Genomic DNA, 19379 nt, shown 5'->3' with positions numbered 1-19379 from the left:
AAAAAAAAAAAAAAAAAAAAAAAAAAGAACAACAACATGGAGAAGTCAATAGGATACCCATGAAATCATCATTCAATATAGCAATTCATTTGCAGGCCAATGGTGATTACAAAAGCTATTTCAGGACATGAGATCGTAGAAGGTAAACTTGTAGCATGGAAGGTACTCATTAAACATTTGTTGGATTGAAATGCACTGGGTTCCTGCCATCATGGGACAGGCCCTGAGCCTTGAGGCAGGGGTAAGGAGATGCTGGAGAAGGAATGAGGTCTTTTATTGGGCTTCTCAGTTTGGCTTAGGACCAGGGGTTCTGCTGATGAATCTAGAGAGGAGCCGCCCTTTTGCCAGCCTGAGTTGAGTTTGCTTTTGCCAACATCCTACAGCTCTAATCCATTATCAGTAAGTGTCACCCCTTTGCCATACATAGAAGCCGTAAGGGCAAAGAAGACACCGTGGGGGCTGATGACTCAGGATGTTTGGCAATGGGATAAATGAGCATTTCACCTTTCCTGCTGATAGATGGAGAGCCCTTAAGGCTCTGGTTCTCCTACTAGATTTTTGTACAGCTCCAAGCATGCCACTGGTACCCACAACAAACCATTAATTAAAGCTAGCTTCTGGTCCAGGTTTGAAAAGACCAAAGTTGCCATATGGAGCTGGGTGCGTGTGTATGAGAGAGCTTCCCGAGGGAAGAAACCCTGTCAGCTCTCGGTTGCATCTCCCAAGTACAGTCCCTTGTTCCTGCCACCAGTAGACATTCAGAAACTATCTATTGGCTGACAGTTGGGAGGAACTGGGGTGGAATCTTCTGGCACTGTGAATTTCCTTAGTACTTTCTTCTGATTTGGGCCATATGAATTGTATCATCTAGGTTCAACCAGACACAGAATCAATACATTTATATATTGAGATTTATTACAAGGAACCGGCTTATAGTATCGTGGGAGCCAGCGGAGCAAGTCCAAAATTTGTAGGGCAGGCAATCAGGAAGAGAAGTTCACGAGCAGAGTGGGGCTGTGTAGGCAGGGCTGAAGCTGTTGTCCACAGGCGGGATTCTTCTCCAGCTCTCTCTCTCTCTCTCTCTCTCTCTCTCTCTCTCTCTATCTCTCGCTCTCTCTTGCTCTCTCTCGCTCTCTCTCGCTCTGTCTCTCTCATCTTGGCCCTGCTTTTAAGGGCTTCCAACTGATTAAGTCAGGCCCACCCAGATTGTCCCTTACTTAAAGCCAACCGATTAGTGACTTTAACGACATCTGCAAACGCCCTTCACAGTACATCTAGATTAATGTCTGATGGAATAACTGGGTACTTTAGCTTAGCCAAGCCGACATCAAAAAAGCCATCACATGGGTTTAAGAATGTGTTGAAGATGCTGTGGATGAGTAAAGAAAATAGGTGGTTGGGGTGTGTGTGTGTGTGTGTGTGTGTGTGTGTGTGTGTGTGTGTGTGTGTGTGTAGATGGAGCTGGGGGGCGGGGAGGTGAGTACCAGAAATGGTGGGACCTCCTTGCTCTCCTTTCTAAATCTGGGGTCTTAGGAAAGTCTGTTTGGGGTGCATTGGTGACTAACATATAGCTCAGGGAAGCCATGACCTCAGCTTCCATCACCTTGACACACTGGGGAAGAGCCCAGTCCAGTGTATTAGGTAGGTGGCGGGCCACCAGATCCACGCCCACCTTGCTTTCTTCCTGGCCAAAGGCACGCAGCTGCTCTGTGTTTTCCCCCCACGGCTCCCCGCGCCGGGTGAATCTCTCCATAGTGCTGCCAGAGGGCGCGCGAGCAGAGGAAAACGCCGCGGGGCTCCAGGAGAGGCCAAGATGCCGGTGCTGCGACGCCGGCGAATCTGGGGCGGTGACCCGGAGCCCCTGGCACTCATACCTCTCCTTCCCCAGGACCCCTATCAAGGCTCCCACCCTTTATGTGCATGTTTCAGGGAGGGGCAGACGGGACTCCTGGGAGCGAAGAGCTAATAGATTTGCTTTCCTTTGTAAGGGATGGGAAGGGGCGCTTGCTGGGGAGAGGCGGCGGCCCCAGGACAACTGAGGAGAGACCGGAGGTATCTCCTGCCTCATTTGTCAAACTGTCGGCCCCTACCTCCTACTCCTGAACCCCGAGGGCAGAGTGTCTCAGTGCTCGGGGCGTCGGAAGGCCCCCTGTCCGAGAGGAAGGCACCTGGCTTCCGCTCCCCTCCCATGGGTGCTCAAGGACACCTGGACGCAGGCCAGGTGGCCGCGCGCAGCCGGGCTGCTGCAGAGTTGCAGCCCGTTTTGCATCTCTCTCCTACGTAACTGCGCCTCTCACCAGCAGTGCTACTCCCTTAAAAGTCAGGGGCCCAAGGCAAAGAGGCAGTTCTTTTCTGTAGTTTTGGGGGTTTTGTCTTTAATCTTAGGATTAAAAAGGATGTCTGCCGCAGCTGACTAATGTCACCCATCTCTCCTTTCTCTTTCCTCCTTAAAAACGCAGTCTTAATGAAATGCTTTTAAAAGCAATATAGGTTTTGAGGGAAAGAAAAATCACTAGAGGACTTCAACCAAGGTTTTAATGCAACGGCATTATTAAAAATAATAATGGGCCTGGGATTTTGCAATTCTCAAGGGGGGATGGTGAGCAAGGACAAATAGAGTAGATCAGACAGTTGGAAATTATAGAGTGGCTGCTCTACTCATAATTTGCACTCAAAGCACTCATAATTCGCACAATAGGGACATTTAAACACTCAGCGAGCCTGGGCAATAAACACATTTCTCACTCAATCATAACCGAGGTCAGGGAGGGAAGCCGCGGTCTTCTTTTCTTGTCTGATGTAGGAACCTCGTGGCCTCAGCTTATGTGTGGTTTTGGAAAACTCTGACAGGAATGAGTGTCTGGGAGACTTCTCAGTTGTCAAGAAGCTTCTTATGTTTCCTGAAGAAACTCAACCTAGATTCATTAAGCCATGTCACAGAGCAAAGAGAATTAAATATTTTTTTAAGACTGCAACTAATCCTGAAACTTAAATATAGGGGTAAGAATCCTACATATGAAAGGTCTGTGAAATTTTTACAGGAAATGTGCAAAGATGTTGTGTTTAAATATCCTTAGATGAGAAAAAAAATTGGGATCCCACCCCCCCAAAACCCAAATGATTTTCAGCCATCTATTCCCAATCCTCTCCTCACAGACTTCAATTAAATAAAATAACATCTTTTTGAGTCATTTAGGAAAATATTTATATATCAGTGAAATCAAGGAGATTCTTTGAGAGATGTTGCTAATATATATTCGAGTAAGGCCAAACCTTGTATTTATGCTTTTTTTTTTTCGTTGAAATTGTAGGCTCATATTAAGGATTTTCCCTCCCTTTAAAAACATCAACACAGTGCCATAACTTCCTTTATTTGCAATCAGTATATCCCATGGTTAACAAAGAACTTTTTAAAGAAAACAAGTGCCCTAATGAAATTCAGTACTTCTTTATAAAAAGAAAAAAGGATCTTTTATATGCACTTTTATATGCACTAAATATATAAGCATAGTGTGTACCTGGTAAAGTTGATTTCTGCTGACAGGGTAACTCAGGTAAATCAACGTAAGAGTCCACAGCACATTATAGGGTACAGTTTATTGGGTTTTACCTTCAGGTAAAGACTTCTATTAAGAATGTACAAGTGCCTGCATACCTAGTCTGCCTTGTTTTCCACAGTGCTGTATACATACTCTCTTAAAAAAAATTTTTAATCAAAGCTTGCTCTATTGAATACATTTAATTGGAATCCAGTAGTTAAAAAATATAAAAATTTACTGCTGTAGAAAAGTTTTGATTAGTACTTTCCATTAGCAAATGTTGTTGAGTAAACCCTCTAACAGTCTATTTGCATTCAGACACGAATTGACTTAGCAAAACAGGTGATGCTTTCAACTGTACAAATATATTATTTCCCATAAATATTCCTAATGAAAGAGGTGGTCTGTTTCAGAGGAAGTAACTGCAAGGAAGACTTTTAAATAATAATAAAAAAAATTGTTCCCAGCCCTGATAAGTACAGGCATGAAGTCTTGAAGGGTGAGTTATTAGGTGTGGAAAGGCAGCGTCTAGAAACCTCTCCCACGTACATTTTAAAGTAAGCTGCCCTAAAGCATGGCAGAAAGCATCTGGGAAGCACTGCCATTCTCTTATGTCAGAATCTCGCCCTTTCTTCCCCCACCCCCATCCCCTCAAAAATGAACTCAAATACAAAGAAAAGGTGTTTTACCCTAATGAAACGTTTGGGGAAGATGAGAGTTTATGCTGGAATTCCTTGACTTCATGGTGCTAAAATTTTTTAAATAAATAAAAGAAAGAAAATATTCATACTTTTAAACAAAATTAAAATGTAAAAATAGGTTCAATTATCAGAATTTTTGGATTAATCTTCCTTTGATATTTAAATAGCAATTTGGACTTCATTTGTTAACAACGAAAATAGAAATAAGACTGAGGTTTGAAGGGACATTTTTGGTGCCCCTGTCCCATTTATGATTCTCCAATTCAAGAAGGACTGCATTTCTCTTAGTTGTTTGTCTAAATCTGGAATCAAGATGGGAATAGTTATACCACTGGCTATTTTCTAAGTAACAAGTCAAGTGTTAGTGTTTCATAGATGACAGACCTCTGACTTCACACAATGAAGCCTGAAAAAAACCCCACGTGCCATGGCCAGAGGTCTGAATCTAGACTTTCCTGGTACATCATTTCAGACTATTCTTAGAGTTGAGTGCATAAATATTTTCCTTTTTTTTTTTTTTTTTTAGTATTGCTATGTTTTGGTAAATTCCTAGCTACTTAATGCTGTGTGTGTGTGTGTGTGTGTGTGTGTGTGTAAATGTGAGTTGGGAAGTGGGGCAAAGAAGACAGAGCAACAGGGGGGAAAGGAAGAAAAAGAACTGGGGAGGCAGAAAGCCTCTGCTTTGGGATAAGAATATTACATGTTCTTTTCTACTATCTTATTCACAGTGAATTTAAAGAAGGATATTATTTAACGAAGTGAATCCCTCCTTTCTTTTTCAAAACTGGTCACAGTTATTTCTGTTTCATTATTGTTTAGATGTAATGTTTCTGTTCTATGGCTTATACTGTGTGCATGATACACACACACACACCTTTTCTTTCTCTTTGAATATCATCACTGTTGGCTGACAATGAAATTGTGAATAACATCTTATTCTTTGTTGCGTCCCAATGTTATTTATTTGCAAATTTGATACCTCTATATAATTAATGTAATTCAATGAGCAGCAAACAATACCAATTACAATGCTGTGCATGAAAAGAATGTTACACTATAAGAATACTTTGCAGGAAAATGACATTTCTTATTAGAATTATTTGATTTCATTAGGATGAAAAGAAAATGTTAGTATAATCTAATCAAATAGTAAGCAGTCAGGAGAAGCAAAATATGTAAAAGAATCTCAATTTTCAGATGAAATGTATTTGATTACTATTCGTTTGACGTTCTACTACCAGTTTAAATTTTGTTAATTAAATCTGAAGTTGGGCTTCCCTGGTGGCGCAGTGGTTGAGAGTCTGCCTGCCGATGCAGGGGACACAGGTTCGTGCCCTGGTCCAGGAAGATCCTACATGCCGCGGAGCGGCTGGGCCCGTGAGCCACGGCCGCTGAGCCTGCGCGTCCAGAGCCTGTGCTCTGCAACGGGAGAGGCCACAACAGTGAGAGGCACGCGTACCGCAAAAAAAAAAAAAAAAAAAGAAGGATGCAGTTTGTCTCCCAGAAGACACAATCCAAATGGCTCTTTTACGAAAGTTAAAGAATTACTTGTTGTTTAATAGGTCTTTCTTTCTTTTTTTTTTTTTTTTTTGCGTTACGCGGGCCTCTCACTGTTGGGGCTTCTCCCGTTGCGGAGCACAGGCTCTGGACGCGCAGGTTCAGCGGCCATGGCTCACGGGCCCAGCCGCTCCGCAGCACATGGGATCTTCCCGGACCGGGGCACAAACCCGTGTCCCCTGCATCAGCAGGCAGACTCTCAACCACTGCGCCACCAGGGAAGCCCTAATAGGTCTTTCTTAATAAATAACTTTCCAAAGATAACTTCCATTCAGCTCCTAAAGACATTTTACAAGTTCTGAATTTGTGGGATTTGAATTAATAAAATGTTTCTATAACATATCCAAAAACTGTTTAGGTTGAGAATTTAAAAACACCCTGGATATGTGGTCTCTTCATTCTTTATTGCCAGCCTTATATCTTGAATATCTCTTTATCACCTCTAGATTTTTTTGCACTGTCTTCCCCTGTAAAAGTGTCTTTGAGGGCAGACACCTTCCTAGCCATCCCAGATTCTTCAGTGTTGAATGACAGAATGAGATAACACAGTTTAGAAATGTGCTAAGAATCCACATTTTAAGGAAAAATATTATAATTGAAAATCTCATTATTTTTAGTACAAAGTAATAGATATTCTGAATTAAAATAAAGTCACACCATAAATAAAAGTGTAAAGAAGAAAATAAATATCCCTCATAATTCCACCCAAAACTCAGGCATAAGCACTGCTCCAGTTTGACACATACACTATTTTGACATATGTTTGTCCAGATATTTTTCTGTGGATCTACATGCACCTTTAAAAAAACCAAAATATGCATTATACTATACAGTCTAATCTACTTTTTCACTGAATGTATCACGAGCGTCTTTTGCTATGGATAAATACAGAGTCATCGCCATTTTAAAAAGCTTTCGAGCATTACACCATATAAATATATCAAAATTAATTCAACTGACTTTCCAAAGTTAGCCATTTATGTTGCTTTCGGGTTTTTTTTTTTTTTTTTTTTGGTATGAAATGCAATTTTAAGACAGTGACTTTGTGCCTCATCTCTCCCCAGAAAGGACCAGTTTAAAAAACTCCATGCAAACAATCAAGAGGCCATTTGTGGTCACATCATTGTTCTGTTTTCCTAGATTGTTCCAAGGATCTTCTTCTGAAGGTGTATAGTTCTAAAGTAAATTCAATTTCTTTAATGTTTGGAGTGTCGAGAAAAGAAATCATGGAACACATGGGTTCTGCTTGCACTCCTCATGAGTCTTGGATTAAGACAATCTGCCTATACAGAAAACAGCACTAAGCAAACTTACACGAAATGATCAGAAAATACTGACAATTTGAGATTTCAGCGAAACCTCAGATTACTATACGAAAAAATCTATTTCTAAAATCAATTACCTTTTATGCAGGCAGCGCTGATGAAGTTTAAGAGAAGTGAAGAAAAACCTATTCTTTACTTAGAAATGATACATGATGGATATAAGGGACTTTTCAAAAGAATTAATGTTTTGAGGGTGTCCACATCACACAATGATTGCTTAAAAAATCAAGAGAGCAAAAAGAAAAATGAATGGCTAGAACTTTTCACTAACTGCCTTTATTCTTTATCTCATCCTACAGGGCCTTGGAAGAATAACAGAACTGCTCTACCCTTTCTGCTCATTTCCTGTCACAGGAGGTGTGATTTTTTCAGTGGTGGTCTCCATTGTCATTCACCTATGGCTGCTAGATCAGAAGATTGACATTATCTAGAAATCTATGGAGTAAAAGGCATCCAAGACCCACTCCCTGGGGATGGTGTGCCAATAAGGGTACAAAAAATAAGGGAAGTGAGAATCTCTCATCAGAACTCTGTTCATTGTGTACAGAAGGTTCTAAAAAGAACAGGAGTGTTTCTGAGTGTCCCTGAGTGGACATAAATTCTAATGCCTCTATGGAATTTTCTTATTTCTTTGACATCCAGCGATAGGCTGGATTAAAACTCTTGGCCCTAAATGAGAATCCAGCCTTCTGTGGGGTGGGGACGGAGGCTGAGTTCTCTCTGCCTCGCTGCTTTCTCTCTCCGTCATCTCCACTGTCATACTGCCTGGTATGTCAGGCCACATTTGGCTTGCCATCATGAACATGATGACTGTAGCCCAGGGTTGTCTGAATAACATCTTTCTCTGTCATATTTTGATAGTTCCCTACTGTTTTTCTAACACAGATGAGGAAGGGTGAGCCTCTGAGGGGAAGTTACTGTTTCTTTCTTGAGATGCTCAGGGAGGACGAATATGGGCCAGGGTAGGGTAAGGACCTGGCTGAAATCTTGGCGAGAGCCTGCGCGGGGATCCCACCTAGAAGCTGACAGAACACAAGGTCCTGGTCTAAGCTCTTCTGCAGATGTAAGCCATTGTCTCCCAGTTCCAGCTGATCTGGCTTTAGTGGATGAAATGGCACCTTTCCCTTAGGAACCTCCATTCCTGAAATTTCACTCAAGAGATATGCTGCTTGTGATAACAGGGTGTAAGAGAAGACAGCTTTTTACACGACTCCTTGGGTGACCTCTGACACAGGAGACATACCCACAATCCTCTCTTTGCCAAGAGCAGACTCCTGGGAGGACAGGATCCCCTCCTTGTTTGTGGTGACCACTAGTGCCCTGCGGAGAGCATGGAGACTGGTGTGGGGAGCCCAGGCCCGTGGCCTGGGAGCGTATGGGGAAGAGCTGATGTGGGCGGCAGAGCTGCCGACGCGGTTATTTATTATTTCACTGAATTACTGCTGAGTGACAAGGGCTCCTCGCGTCCTAGCGGGCTGGCATCCGTGGAACATATTTTTAACATGAATCGCAAAAGAAATAACAAAAATATGAAATGGCTAATTAGAGAGCCATTTCACAAAGGTCCTGCCTGATGACAAGTTTTTTGGTCAGTGTTGCCATTTGCTAATTTCCAAGTGGAGTGAAATCAGAGTCCATGAATCCAGGACTCAAAGCTGGGGCTGGGGCTGGATGAGGGCAGGAAAAGAAGACAGCTGAGCTGTTGAGTCTATTTTCCCACCTTCCTAATGTATTGGGTGAGTTCATTTCATTTTGGAAAGCTCTGTGGGGCACCTCAGTGTTTGGTGGGAGATGTGGACTTAAAGTCCCATAGCAAGTGATTCCAACCTACTCTGCTATTTCTAAGACTAAACTAGTCCCCGCTTAATGTAAAACTCAATGCCCTTGGGGCTTCCCTGGTGGCATAGTGGTTGAGAGTCCGCCTGCCGATGCGGGGGACGCGGGTTCGTGCTCCGGTCCGGGAGGATCCCACATGCCGCGGAGCGGCTGGGCCCGTGAGCCATGGCCGCCGAGCCTGCGCGTCCGGAGCCTGTGCTCTGCAACGGGAGAGGCCACAGCAGTGAGAGGCCCGCGTACCGCAAAAAACAAACAAACAAATCTCAGTGCCCTAAGCTGATTTTTCTCCCTCTTTCATATTAACCATGCATAAAAACTTGAGTGACTCTTTACCTACAGTGCAGTGAAGTATTACAGTATTCGCTGGGAGATTTTTTTTTTTTTCTTGCGGTACGCGGGCCTCTCACAGGTGTGGCCCCTCCTGCCGCGGAGCACAGGCTCCGGACGCGCAGGCTCGGCGGCCATGGCTCACGGGCCCAGCCGCTCCTCGGCATGTGGGATCCTCCCGGACCGGAGCACGAACCCGCGTCCCCCGCATCGGCAGGCGGACCCCCACATCGCAGGCAGACTCTCAACCACTGCGCCACCAGGGAAGCCCCCGCTGGGAGATTTTAAAAGCCTTCAAAGCAGGTAATCATGCCTCTGGGGTCACATGAGTGATGAATACCCAAGTCTTTATTAACCTGTGTGTGAGTATACCTTTAGAATTTATAGCAAAGATGAAAAATGGTTGGAAAGTGTTTTCTCCATTATTTGACAGGCTAACACTTAAACAGCTCTTTTACTTGGAGGTTGGGCACGGGGAAGACAACACCCAGGGTAGCTTCCACAAAAGATCTTTTACGCATTAGGAATATTATGAATTGCTGTACTGTTTGCCTTTGACCTACATAAAGGGAGAAGATCAGTCCCAGAAGTAGAATGGAAGTACACATGAAACAGCAGAGAACACAAAGGGACTTGGGTTTCTCTTTCATCTCGATATTTATGGCATAACAAGATGACAACCTACGTCATGTTAGGATTCTGTTTCCCTAAGCATCGTGTACCTACCTTAGAAGCTCTGTATTTCAGTAAGTGCTTCACTGCACACACAAAAAAACGATCCCCAAACCTAGTGGCTCAAACCAACCGTTTTATTTTACTCACAGTTTTGTGGGTCGGGCGTTCCGGAAAGCATTGGTTGGGCAGTTCATCTCTGGCCTGCATGAAGTCAGCTGGGACTGCTGGGGCTGGAGGATCTTTTCCAAGATGGCGTCTTCATTCATGTGTCTGGAAAACCCTGGGCCTCTCTCCTCCTCCTCCTTCTTCTTCTCTCTCTCTCTCTCTCTTTCTCAAAATCTCTCTCTTCTCTTCCTATGGCATCTCATCCTCCAGGGCCTCTCTATGTGGATGTGCCTTGGCCTTTGCACAGCACAGTGGGCTCCTGGGGAGGCACGCTTCTTACATGGGGGCTGGCTTTTAAGAGGTAAGAAGTGAAAGAAGCCAAGCCAGTGAAGGCCTATGCGTGGGACAACCTCAGTGTTACTTCAGTGCAATTCTACTGGTGAAGGCAGTCCCAGGGCTTATTCACGTTCAAGGAGTGTGGATACAGATTCCTCCTTTTAACGGGAGATGGCCAAGATCATGTTGCAGAGGGGTATGTGGGATGGGAGATACTGTTGTCACTTTTAGAAACTATAATCTGTCACAGTGAAAAATAAATGTCTAAAGGCTATGCTTGAGAAAGTTTTGTTGTTGTTAGGACATAACCTATAAAGTGTTCATTTTCCATTCTGATATCCGGAGTTGAATTTCTGTCGTAAATCTTACTGCTTTGGAATCTGTGCCCATTGGGAGTCTCCATGCAGGTCACCCCTTCTCAAGCATCCCCTCCTCTGTGAAGCACACCAGGCAGATTGTCATGCCTCTTCCAGGGCTCCAGCGCTGGGCTCACCTCTGTTATATCACCTGTCAGCCTGTTCTCCTGCTACCTGTCCATCCTCACTGATGGTCTGTGAATTGAGGCAAGAGCTGTATTTTATTTATTTCTAGGATTTTTAACTGAGTGTTTAGTTTTTTAATTTTAGCTCAGTTGAATTATGTTGATTGACTTAATAAATGAATAAATGTCACCCTGATTCCAGGAACTTGGCCTTGTAGGTTCACTAAAGAACCAGTAAAAGAAAAACCTGAGGACAAGGCCAGGAAGACTTCTTCCTCCTTGGAATCTGGGGTTAACCAAGTCCACACCTTCCTCAACTGCTAACACCACTGATGAGAGAAGTTGAAGAGCTGTGAATAGCAGCTAACTAGCCTATTTATTTCTAGAATATAGGATTTAATTAGACACATTCTCTTCAACAGCTCTTACCAATCAAAGGATTAGAACTGCTCTGGGTGCCAAGCACAAGCTCTACAGAGGAAATGATCTGGAAGAAAAATAATTTTCTCCACCTCGAAAATAGGAGTAGGAAAAATATGAAAACAAATATTTTTGGTCTCATATTTAGTAATTTTTAAATTCCATACTCAGGTCTCCAGTGTCTATTTCTTTCCTTTAGATTGAATGTCATGTTTACTCAGAGGATTTTAATGTAATTTGGGGGATGTTTTAATCCATTTCTGCAGCTTATCACCTTTGAGGTTTGCCCAGTGTCTAGAATGAAGAGTGTATTTGCTAAATTGAGGAAAATGTAGACAAATGTTTGTGCTTGCTAGCCGGTAAACAGATTGGGATGCCCAGATCACAAGGGCAAGTTGTCAGTCTGCTCTAAGCAGTACCCTGCAGCCACGTCTGCGGGATCACGAGAGGGTCTAACCCAAGTGGAGACTTAGGAGGTTCCTCCCAGCTTCAACAACAAGTCACGTGCTTCTCTGGCAAAGAGGCAACTATTGGGTCAGAATCAGAAAATGGCTGATTTGGGAGAAAGTGACTCACTGAATCAAAGGGATGAAAGCGCTATTAGTGTAGAATGCAAGCCAGGGAGCCCAATTTGACGGTCTGAAGGAGCACATCAGTGTGGAGTGGGAGTAGAGAGCTCTGCTGGACTCCTGGAATGGCTCTCCCAACACAGAGTTAATGCCCATCACCAGAGAAATGGCCGGGAGCTGTGCTGTGTGTTTCCATCTACATGTGCTTTTAAGGGGGCTTTCAAGTTACATGTTCTTCATATGACTGATGATTTCACTAATTGCCTGAGGAGGTCACATGAGAAAAATGAAGGTCTTAGGCTGGACATCACTGGACAAAATATTCTTGTATGTGGATATCAGAGTCCTTAGGTAAAATTTTTATTTTGGGTTGGGGCTAATTGTGTGTGTGTGTGTGTGTGTGAGAGAGAGAGAGAGGAAGCAGGAGACAGAGAATGTGTATATCTCTGACACTATTATAGAAGTCATGGCATATATTCAAGCTCTGCTGAGCTCTTTCTCAGTGCTAAGTAAACTGAGTGCCAAGCCATATGGGATTATAGAAATGAGTAAAATACAACACTGATCCAGTAGATACCATCGTTTAGTGGGAGAGACAACACAATAAATATTGATATGAAGCACAGTGTGTGCCATGATAAAAATAAGATTAAAGCGCTGTGAGAGGAGGGTAGAGGGATAGATGCATTTTAGTTGGCAATATCTTGGAAAAGCTTTGTGGAAGAACGAGTAGCGGCAGGGGCTCAGAGGATGAGTGAGCTGGGCAGGCTCACTCGTGGTGGAGGGGTCAGTGGAAGGATTCCTGAGGAACCGTCATCCAGGAGAAGGTTCAGGCCTTGTGTGGGGAAAGGCATCACTGGGGTGGTGGGGGCAGAGTGTGGAGTGGGGAGGAGATACAGAGGATGTGGGAAGATAGAAGGAATGGGTAGTCTGAAGCGATACTGTGGAATCCTATCGATGCATCAAGTTACTAAATCTGGACTTGGCTTGTTTCCCAGTGAAGAGCCATTGAAGATGTATGAGTTGGGGCAGGAGTGTGTGTGCGAGTGAGTGAGTGTGTGCGCACGTGTGTCTGCACGCGGGAGGGAGGGAGAGCAGGAGAGAAGGAGGAGGGAGGGAGAGGCAATCTGTGCCTTAAAAAGGAAGTGGGTTGGCAGTTGGGGCAATGCAAGGACATGAATGGAAGCAGGGAGGCCTGTTAGCAGGGGATTGCAGTGACCCAGCTCAGAAACAATGCGGTCTACAGGAAAGACGAGGGCATGGTGAAGAGGAGGTAGATTCGGGTTTTATTATGAAGGCAAAGTAGCCAGGGTTTGCCAAATAATTAGAACTGAGGGTTACAGATGATGGTGAAGGTGTACAAAATAGGTACAGGGGTTCCAGGGCACCAGGCTGGCTTGGGATGGGGAAGGAGAAAAAGGAACCACTTTGCATATCTATGTATCCATTTATTAATGCACAAGGCAAATTGTTATTGAGCGCCTGCAGGCACTGAGTGGGGACTGGGATCCAATGGACTAGGACAGCTGTGGAGCTCCAATGGCACTGGGAATTGGGGTCAAGAAATCATGAAAGTAATTAGGTTTCTGTGTTATAGACTTGGGAGTTGTCCTTCTAAAAGTGATCTGTGAATCCAGGGTGCTGGATCAAGGAGAAAGTTCACCAGTGGGAAAAAGGTCTCATAAAATTATCTGATCCTCCAATCCTAAAATTTCATTTGGTGTGACTTGTAGTTCTTTTGCTGAGAAAAAAACCACATATATGTATATATATATATATATATATATATATATATATAAAAATATATCATCTTTGCCCATCATTCAAGATCACCCGTTTTTTGTTTTTTCCTATGATTTCAATGCTATAGGCACAAATATTTAATCCTTCTTAAGTTACCGAGGTTTGGCACTGCTTGAACCTAACTAAAGTAACAAGAGATAAAGTAGAGAATCACTTTTCAAGAAGGGTCTGGGGCGTTTGGTCTCTGAGCTTGTAGGCATCTACACCTTGGAATCTCTCTGTGCAGGTCAGCTCTGCAGCCAGATGGCCATCTGCAGCCATCCCAGTCCTTGGAGACTGGCCTGATCAGGTTCACTAATGGTTGGACTTTTCTTGGTATTTGCTTACATAACACTATCAGGACACATGTCTTAAATATTTTATCAGGTTTAAAGGGCAGTTTTCATAACATGGCATTGTGTGGCCTGCAGAACAGACAAGGAGGGAGGAAGAAGTGTCTTAGCCTGTACTAAGTGACCTAATTTTAATACACATTCTGATATTAAAATTTGATTAACTTGATAAAAAGACTGCAGGCATTAAGATGTTGGTTTTCCCTGTACCGTAAAGAGAGCTACTAAAGCATAGTGCCCTTTACTTAAGTGCCTCTCCCTTAGCTAGTGTAATCAACTCCTGAACATAAAAATCATGTAGTCCTGACCTGTGTCTAAGCTGCCCCTGGTTTGGGAGAACTGAGCATGGACTAATTGCAGGATCTGGCTGTTTGCATACCAAAATGGAGTTGAAATGCTTCTTAGGATAAGTGAACACTCGAAAGGGGGGTTGGAAATTTATCCATTAGCCGAAAGGCCTGAATGCACTATAGGATACAGAAGAGCCACTCTGATTATTAAGTGTTTTGTAACCTGAAAGTATAAGTTAACAAGAGTAAAATGATGTGACCCAGGAGCAGACTTTTTATAAACCTTAAAAGCAGAGAAGCAACACCACCAGCGAAATTGCCAGGATCCCTTTCGATCTTTTCTAGGCTGCTAGCTGATTACGAAACAGTGTCTTCTTTGAAAAACACCCTCATATAAATGAGTATTTGAATGTTTGCTACCAATTAAAATCACCTGAGGAAACAGGTATTTCTACTTGACTCTTTAAACAATGGAATCCCACATGTTTTGCCTTTGACTAAGCTGGCTCTGAGGATGAGTCATGATCCTAGTTGGAAATACTTGCTGTATGTTTTAGTTTTTTTCTATGAAAACTCCTTGGTTCCTTTGGCCTGATCTGTCTTTCTGAGGGATTTATCTGTTCTTAAATTATACCAGTAATTTAAAAATTTGAGTGGGCGTCAGAATCACCTGGAGGGCTTTTAAAGACACAGATTACTGGACCTCACTCCCAGAGTTTCTGGTTTAAAAAGTCTAAGGTGGGGTCTGAGACTTTTTGTTTCTTACAGGTTCCCAGGTGATGTTTCTGGGCCGGTGCCAGGACCACACTTTGAGAACAACTGAATTTGGTGTTTTCTAAGATCTCTTAGTAGCTCTGAACGATGTGATGAACTCAATGGAGGCTTTTCCGTCATGATAACTGATTAATTCAAAATAATGAAATCTGTCCCGATTTCCTATTAATCAGAAAACTATCTGATCTCTACTAGAAAGTAGATTTTTTTACAAGTTTATTTGTGTAGTGTAAGTGGTAGAGTTCTTTTTTTTTTTTTTTTTTTTTTTGCGGTACGCGGGCCTCACTGTTGTGGCCTCTCCCGTTGCGGAGCACAGGCTCCGGATGCGTAGGCTCAGCGGCCATGGCTCACGGGCCCAGCCGCTCCGCGGCATGTGGGATCCTCCCGGACCGGAGCACGAACCCGCGTCCCCCGCATCGGCAGGCGGACTCTCAACCACTGCGCCACCAGGGGGAGCCCTGTGGTAGAGTATTTGTGGCAACATGGATAGACCTTGAGGGCATTATGCTCAGTGAGATAATCAAGAAGAGAAAGGCAAATTCCATATGATGTCACTTATAGGTGAAATCTAAATAAATCAGACTCGTAAAGACCGAGAGTAAAATGATGGTTACCATGGACTGGGCGGGTGGAGAAAAGGAGAGACGTGGTTTAAGGGCACAAACTGACAACTAGTAGATAAAAAAAATCCCGCAGATCTAATGCACAGTATAGTGATGAGTGACAACAATACTGTAGCATAATCATCAAACTTGCTAAGAGACTAGATCTTAATTATTCCCACCACAAAAAAGAAATGTGATGTGACAGCAGAGCTAACAACCACTACAGTGGCAATCATATATCATATATAATCGTTCCAAATCAACGTGGTGTATACCTAAATTTATACAATGTTATAAGTCAAACATATTTCAATTATGTTTATTGTTTATTTGATTTATTTATTTCGTCTGCATTGGGTCTTAGTGGCCGCATGCAGGACCTTCGTTGAGGCATGCAGGATCTTTTGTTGTGGCACGCAGGCTTCTCTCTAGTTGTGGCGTGTGGGTTTTCTCTCTCCAGTTGTGGCGTGCAGTCTCCAGGGCGCGTGGGCTCGGTAGTTGCGGTGCGCAGCCTCTCCGGTTGAGGCACGCCAGCTCAGTAGTTGTGGTGCGCGGGCTTAGTTGCCTCACAGCATGTGGGATCTTAGTTCCCTGACCAGGGATCGAACCTGTGTCCCCTGCATTGTAAGGCAGATTCTTTACCACTGGGCCACCAGGGAAGTCCCTTCAATTATAAATAAATAAATAAATATTTTAAAAGTAAAAAAGAAAGTGGTAGAGTGCTATAACCTTAAATGTTGGATTCTATTCCCAAGAACAGGGCTAATCGACTGCTGAACTTCTTGTGAGCTTTGTTTATCAGCAGAATGAGTTTCTGCTTTACAAAAAATTTAAAGTCAGCAATCAATATTGATAATATTTCTCCTTGATGTTGATTGGAGGCCTAAGTTAGAACTAAATGGTGTTATTTTATGAAAGGAAAGTCTGAGGCAAGTGTTGGAGTGGAGGGCAGAAAAGGAACAGAAAAAAGCTGAATTGGAAATAAGCAGTGCAGGCTGTGTGTTTACCAGTGAACGAAACCTGTATCAGCACCAGTGAGTATATGTGGTCTTCTGAGACCCTTTGGTTCCTTTCCTGTTACTTTCTTTCATGATCAAGGTCTCCAAATCAAGGCCACCAGATGGAATAGGGCTACCTAAAGGAATGCTTTTCAAACTCTAACTGCTCGTCAAAGACCTGAGGTTCTTATCAAAATGAAGATTCTGGTTCATTAGGTCTGGGGTGAGGGCTGACATTCTGCATTTCTAACCAGCTCCCAGGTGATTCCAGTGTGGCTGGTCCCTGATCACGGGATGCATCAGTGCAGTCATGCAGTGCATCCCTTCATTTCAGGTGAAGCCTTAAAGTATCACATTACTTTCTTCTGATTTATCCTCTTGTCTTACAGCCCTGCCATCAAATGTTTAGTTGGCTCGCATAACTGCTGCCACATATTAAGCCAGCAGAGTTATCTTTCTCTCCCTTTGTTTAAGTGATCCTGACACTGCCTACTTTGTATCTTGAGATGGCTTAGCAAATGCTCCCCTTTGCTATTTTACAACTCTATCTCTCTAAGACCTGCACCATTTTATTGTGCTAAATTGTTAGTCGGACTTCATTTTTCAAATGAATCTTATTATTCTGGGTTTTGAAGTCAACTCTAGTTCTCTGAAACTTCCCCTTGAATCTGGACCACAAAGGTGAAACAGGACAAAGCAGGTGGTGAACCCCATGGCTGTCTTTGAATCACCAGTAGCCCTCAGCCTAAAAAATGGATGATATCTGATAATTCTTTTCACATGACACACCAGCTTTCTTCATTTGCACAGTTTCAATGCCTGATGTGTATCCACACATCAGGACGGTTTAGTACATTTTTATTGAGCACCTTATTTGTTTGAAGTACTGATGAGATACCAGTCTACGTTCTCAGTTAGGTTATAACCCAGGAGAAAAACTCTGCCAATGACAGAGCCAGCATTCAGGCCTGGAAATGCTGACTCATGGGTTTTGTGTACTGAATAAGATTCATTTGAAAAGTAGAAAAAGGTAGAAAAGTGAGGGTAAGGGAGAGCCGTGGATACGAGATTTAAGGTGATCAAGGCAGACTCAGCACCCCCCATGAGATGCAGACAAAATGGCTTTGCAGAAGACATTGTTCTCTTGAAACTCTTTGTTCTCAGAGGCTGGAAGATGGCAAAGGAATAAGAAATAGTGTAGCCATCCCAGTTCAGTCAGAAAGCTTGGCTTATGGCTGGCAAAACAGTCTATTCAAAATGGAGTTATTTTGTAATGTTGCTATTAAGGTAATTGGACCATACTCCGAGACATACCTGGAGGAAAGAGCTATGCACAGATGGACTTCATTTAATTGCTTTGTACAAGGGGCCAAGTCTTAGCTTACCTTTAAATGAGAGCTAAGGAAATAAGCATACACAGCTACTCAATGCTCTGAATTCAGTACAATGGAAACTTATAACCCATCGTGGCAGATGCTGTCAGGCTGCCCAGCTGCCATTCTTTCACCCAGTCTTCTTTGCGAAAAGGACCTCAGTGTGTTTGGGATGGTGGCGTGCCCACCTCTGGGGATGGATGGTGGATGATCTCACCCGGTGCTTCCAAACATTTTTTCATGACTCGACACATAGAAAATGATTAAATCTTCACAATATGCTGTGCCTACCTGGAGGGAATTTGTAGGCATCAATATGGGGCTTGGAGAAAGACAAATCTATTATATTCTTTCCATATTATACAATTACGGTAAGAACAATGAAATATAAATATTTAGAAAGAGACAAATTGTTAAATTTGGATGATATTTCCAAATAAGATATTTCCTAATATTTTAAAATAAGAAACTCAATCGTGTTTGCACAAACCTAAAATTTAAAAATCAGATTTTAGGCTTGAAATGGTTAATTAAACATTCTGTCATTTCTCGTCCAAATTTTTCTCTTCAAGTTCTTGATCGCCATCACAATTTTTGCTCACACAGAATTGGTGACTAAAATAAATAATCAGAACCATGTTTACAACCATTCAAAATTGTAATAGTTGAAAAGGTTTTTTTTTCAAGTCTAATGTTTCTTTGACAAGTATTAAAATTTTATGTGATGATGTGAATGTATTTCAAATTCAGTAAAACTTTTCATATCAAGTATCTAAAGATCATGATGAAGTTCTAATCTTCAGAATGTGTAGTCGGCCTGCTGGTAGGTTGGATGCTACTAAAATGGTACATCAATTGCCCAGGGACAGAAGTTCCTGATAGAGGTAAAGGCTGAGGTTGGGGGTAGCCAACCAGAGTGGGACCCACCAGAAGCCCCTATTTGACCTCCCTGATCGATCCCCAACCCCTAATGACCACACCTTGGGCTATGCAAACTCCTCCTTAGATGCCTGATATAGGTGTCTCTTAGAAACCGCTTGTCCCTTAGAAACTCCTCCAGCAGCCCACAGGCCTCTTGTCCCTGTGCACCATTGCAGACTCTGCAGCTGGCTCCTCCAGCACATGCCCGGGGGGCAGCACCTTTGCAGTCGTGCTCACCTGGTCCCTGTGCTCACCGCCTGCAGGTACAACAGAGTGTGTCGTTGGACACCACCCTGCAAGGAGTTCTGGAAGACCATGCTAACAGCCAAAGACAACCAGCCAGAAGGCTTCTGCTATACCAAGAAATGAGGGGAACAACTTTATGTGGCTTAACTGCAACCCACAGGCCTTA

General features: G+C 43.1%; 1 protein-coding gene across 1 annotated transcript in view; it reads left to right on the top strand.

The window, feature by feature from the left end:
- Nucleotides 1-19379, top strand: part of TRIL (TLR4 interactor with leucine rich repeats) — a 98520-nt gene extending 79141 nt beyond the window's left edge. Inside the window, exons 3-4 of the transcript XR_003004526.1 lie at nucleotides 7422-7479; nucleotides 19231-19379. The gene's annotated coding sequence lies outside the window, so the exon portion shown is untranslated. The remainder of the gene's footprint in view (nucleotides 1-7421; nucleotides 7480-19230) is intronic.

This window comes from Neophocaena asiaeorientalis, unplaced genomic scaffold (assembly GCF_003031525.2).
Source record: "Neophocaena asiaeorientalis asiaeorientalis breed wild unplaced genomic scaffold, Neophocaena_asiaeorientalis_V1.1 scaffold36, whole genome shotgun sequence".
Classification (NCBI taxonomy): domain Eukaryota; kingdom Metazoa; phylum Chordata; class Mammalia; order Artiodactyla; family Phocoenidae; genus Neophocaena; species Neophocaena asiaeorientalis.
Note: the sequence above shows the minus strand (reverse complement) of the source record. Positions and strands in the feature narration are given on the sequence as shown.